We start from the raw sequence: 5,053 nt of genomic DNA on the forward strand, positions 1-5,053 counted from the left end.
GCACAGAGCCAGAATCAAGCCCATCCCTGGGTGGTGGCAGTGTTACCCCAAATCTAGTGGGTGTGCTCCAGGAAGGGGGTTGGCTAGATGTGAGGCACCTCCAAGGAGGTACTTGGAGCCTGGAAGGTGGTTGGGCATAGTGAGGTGGGTGGCTCAATGTAGGAAACGCCCTACTGGTCTGCCGCATGCTTAGCAAGGAATGGATCTGCTTTAGAAAGAGTGATATGTTCTGTAGAACGGGATCCTATCACTGCTGTGGGAGGCAACTGTTTTTAATTCAGAACCAATGATAATTCCCTGGCAATGGGTTACTTAAGCTTTGTAACAATGAGGGCCAGAGTGGCTAATTTCTAGGAACCAAAAGGCTGTAGCCTAGTTGCACATTCATACCTTTTAAAATTATGAAATACAGACAGAGAGCTAAGCAGGCTTAGGTTCCCTTCTAGTAGAAGGAGCAAGCAGCACACTGCTCAGCCTGATGTAAGTGGTATTGGAAGCACCTGCCACATACAGACTGAATTCACAGTCACAAACACTGACATACTAAGTCTTTTCCAATGCTGACCATAAAATGACAATTTAATCCTTGCACTTGGCTAACCATAACCTAGCTGGCATAGCAACATGATAAGACAGGCCTGACAGTCCTTACATCTGCTTCATCACCACTCTGGAAGTCATCCATAATTAAGAGCTAAGAACTTAGTGTGAGGGAGCCAAATAGTATAAAATAAGAAGCAACCAAGTCTTTAAAATTTGAGCAGCACAGGAAAGAGATGCTTATTTTAGTTCTATCTAAGTTACATGGGGTGACTTAAAAAGTAAGTGATAATACATTATGGTGATGCCGATGAGGATGACAACAATGAATGACAGCAATGATGATAATATAATGGCAGTTATGAGGATAATGAAGACATCTCTCTACCCAAAGCCAAAAATGAAGCAGAATTTAACTTCTTGGAAACAGGAATTACTAGAAATGTCATGAGAGGGTTTTTCATATAATTATCAGTCCAAAGCTCTATAGTTAATAGGATTCAGACCAGTATAGAAGGATCCTATTAGATTTCTAGTTAATCACTGAAGTACTCAAACACAACTGGTCACTTTAAAGCCATGTTTCCAGCTGTCTTTATTTTAGAAAGAATAACTGAGCTGTTATGCCTCTTTAAGGCAAATTTATGTCTGCAATCTTACATAAATATTCTGCAGTAATTTCATTCACATGGGCAAGTCCATTTAATTCAAAGGCTACATAAAGATACTTAAGTGCATAAGTATTTGCAGGGTCAGGTCTTTAGGTCATATCCTCAGCCCTTCTGGAAGTTCATCTCAAGCAACAACTCTTGGAATATTTGGCAAATTTCTGGCACTTGGAAGATAAAGGAGACTGACCACTTGTTTGTGTGCATGACCACATATGAATTTTCTTCTACTTGGCAAAACACACTATTTTTCATAGGCAACTGGTACAATGCAATTTTCAAGAGATGTAGTTCTATTTTAAAAGAAAAACAGCAAGGTTTGGGCAAAGATATAGAAAATGGATTTTTATTCTCATGTCAGTTTGCAAAAAATTAGGTTAGTGTTAATAAAAATAGTTAACTCACATAAATCAAGAAGAAAAACACCCTTTTGAGGCTTTACCTTGCATCTTAGTAAGGTTCCCACAGTGTGAAAGCTAGATGTTTTATATTGAATCAAGGCTCAGGAGCCCAGTCTTACAATTTGTACTCATGTGAATAGCTTGACTAAAGATACCAAAGGGTATGCATGCAGGATTAGGATCTGGTCCCAAAATTTTATTTTGCTAACAAATAATAGCAATGCAACTACATTAGTATCGTGCAGTTTTGGGTTTTAACAGAAGCTTCTTCTGTCCATTTATGCAGTACTGCTGGTGGCATTTTCTATCTTTTTTGCATATTTGAAAATATCTTTTTGTTCCATGTTGACTCAAGATGACTTGGTCTTCATGAAATTCTTCCTTTTGAGAACTGTCTTTATTCACACAAATAAGTTCACTGAAACCAAAGGGCATGAACATCTCGTGCCTCCCAAGGCTGGGGGGGTACAGTGACTGTTCATGGGCTGTGGCAACAGTGGTGGCGGTGGGGGCGTGGCAGCGGCAACTGGGGACCACCCACAGGTGGCTGTGGTGATGTTGGCAGCAAGGGTGGGCCAAGCGGGGACCACCCACAGGTGGCCACAGCAGTGTCAGGGGCAGGGGATGGGGGGGTGGCAGATGCCAAGTGATGATGGGCAGCGGGGGGAAAAGGGTGGTGAGCAGTGACTGCCCAGACACCACCAACAGTGTTGGCAGCAGCCAATCTCAGGGGGGCTGCTGCTGCCCTATGCACTCCCTACACATCACCAATGCCAAAGGGACTGTTCACATCAGAGAAGCTGGCTCTGAAAGCTACTGTAATTAAAGTGCATGGAGTGTCTCAATTAATTGAGTCTGCTTCAATGAGTTATAATTACAGTATGTCACTGCAGCCTTGCGGCTCGTGTATATAGGCACCCTTTACTTTCAATCCTCTAGCATCCCGGGATGTACAGCTCACAGCTGCTTTACCCCTTACAACCCTCCAAATCTCTACTGGTCTCCCCTTCATCCCTGCCCGCCATGCTGAAAACAGTTGTCCTGAGTGCTTAATTGCAGAGCAAGCATGTAACTAGGGGAAGCGTGCTTTCACTGGCCTCATGATCTCACTGCCCAGGGGTAGGGCTGGATTAATGTACAGGCAAACTAGGCACATGCCTAGGGCCCAAAGTGAAGAAGAAGACCACTTTTGCTTATTTTTGCCACAGCAATGCTGCTGCCATGCTGCTGCAGTTGTGCCCAGCTCCTTTTCCCTTCTAGGGCTGCACACTGCAGCTTCAAGCCCTGGCAGTGGCTGCTGCTGCCCTATGCAAAGCAACTAAGTGCATAGTTTGTTTGCCTAGGGCCAACTAAAGGGGTCATCTGGCCCTACACAAGGGCTGTATTCAAGAAAGATCCTGAAGTGGGGAAAGCATGCTTCCCCTGGCTATAGGATATCACTGTCCCTGGGGCTCATTTCAAGGGAGACAGTGCAACTAGGGGGAGCAAGTTTCCCCGCATTGCATAGTCTCACTGCCATGAAACCACTGTCTCAAGGGAGATAGTGCAGGGCATTCTGGGGATGGTCTTGCTGCATGAGGGCTCTGTGGCTTTCAGAATAAAGCCTCCATATCAGTTTCAGCAAGACCAGAGAGCTGGGCAAGCATACTTCCCTGGGCTCTCTGGTTTTGCCAAACCATGGCATCTCCCTGCTGAGAGTGTATTAAACCCTGGTGGACTAACCCCCAGTGGCTCCATCCCAGTGTGGAGCTGCAATGTCAATTTTAACCAGGGCTAGACATAGGCATGTGTGAACTGGGCGCCTGCCTAGGTCATGGACAGAAAGGTGACACAAAATGATTTTTTTCCTGTTGTCTGATTATTATCATCATTATCTTTGGTGAAGGGAGGTCCTATTCTAAAAGTTTGCCCTGGCCACTAGGAGTCTAGGTACGGTGCTGATTTCAGCGGAACCAAGCTCCCTGGCTATTCGGTCTTGCTGAAACTGATGTGGTGGTTCTGCACTACGAGTAGAGCTGCAGGGCTCTACTCTCATGTTTAAATTTATAAACATGGAGGTACTCCAAGAGGTACCCCCTCTCCAATTGAAGGGATCAGAGCAGATGCACAAGTACTGTGGAAGGTGTAGGGACTCTCTTCCCCCTATAGAGCAGAGCCAGACCACCAATGGGGCTGTAAATCATATACCTTTTAATGAGAGAACAATATTGAGAAAATAATCAGTATAAACCAGGGAGTATAGGGGACACTACAATGCCCCGAGAGGACAGGATTCAACAAAGATTAGACACTTACAATCATAGACATATTCATCCAGTTGACAAAAGACAGGGTTAACCAAAATGTAAAAGACAAACAGCAGAACAAACAATACTGGTTGGTGAACTATAAAACGCACAAAATACAAAATGTTAAATGACAAGGAATATAGGACCTAGGTACCTGGAGGGTAATGGCCCCTTTCCACTGCAAGGAGAAGTTTCTCACCCCAAGTCACCCAAGCTAGGACTTGAGCTCAGATCTCCCATATGGTAGGTAAAAGCTCTACCACACAGCCACCAGTGCTGGCAGCTACTACTGCTTGTATTGCTTCAGGCTGCTTGACCTTCCTGGAGCCCAGACCTCACATGGAGTTGCCTGGCCTCTTATTGAAGGAGCTGGAAGCAGATCTGGGAACCTCTCAGGTCTCTGCTTAGATCCTCGCTGGAGCTGGGGAACCTCTCCAGCTGGCCACAGCCTCTCATAGGGGATCCTGGAGCCCAGTGGGGAGCCTCTCTTGCCAGCCTCACACTGTGCTGCTGAGGGTCCCAACTGCTGCCTGCAGGTCCCACTCCTTCAGGCTCTTCTGGGGCAACTGCTCCTGCCCCACTGGCCGAGCTCTTGCCAGCTCTTTGAATCTCCTTCCTTGTGGTCCCTCATTGACCGCCCCTGAGTCAGCCACGCTGCCCTTTTATCCCCCTCCAGGTGACCCAAGGAGCCAATCAGGGGACACAGAAGGTGAGTCTCTGGGGCCTGATCAGTGAGGAAAAGGATCCCAAGTCCTCCAATCATCTTTTACCCCTTCAAAACCCCTGTGCCAAATCATTACAAGATTGGTGAGGAAAGGGAATCCCAAGTCCTCCAATCATCTTTTGCCCTTTCAAAACCCCTGGGCTAAGTCACTGCCAGCCAGCCTGTCACACATGATTTACAAGATAGTCCCAGAGATTTCAAATAAGATTCCATAGTTTAAACAGAAAAGCAAGAGAGTCCTGACTCCTGTCCATGCTTCTGCTCGCTAGGCCTTCTAGTGACATGTCACAGTTGTGCAAGCCTGAGATGGCATTAAGCCTTAACTCTTGACTGGTCTGAAACTGCTCTAACTTGATGATGGCATAGCATTCTGCAGATTTAAAACATAATAATAGTAACCTATAAGAGCACCCTTATGCTCCCTTTAAGTCA

Source organism: Crocodylus porosus, unplaced genomic scaffold (assembly GCF_001723895.1).
Source record: "Crocodylus porosus isolate Cpor-Errol unplaced genomic scaffold, CroPor_comp1, whole genome shotgun sequence".
Taxonomy (NCBI): domain Eukaryota; kingdom Metazoa; phylum Chordata; order Crocodylia; family Crocodylidae; genus Crocodylus; species Crocodylus porosus.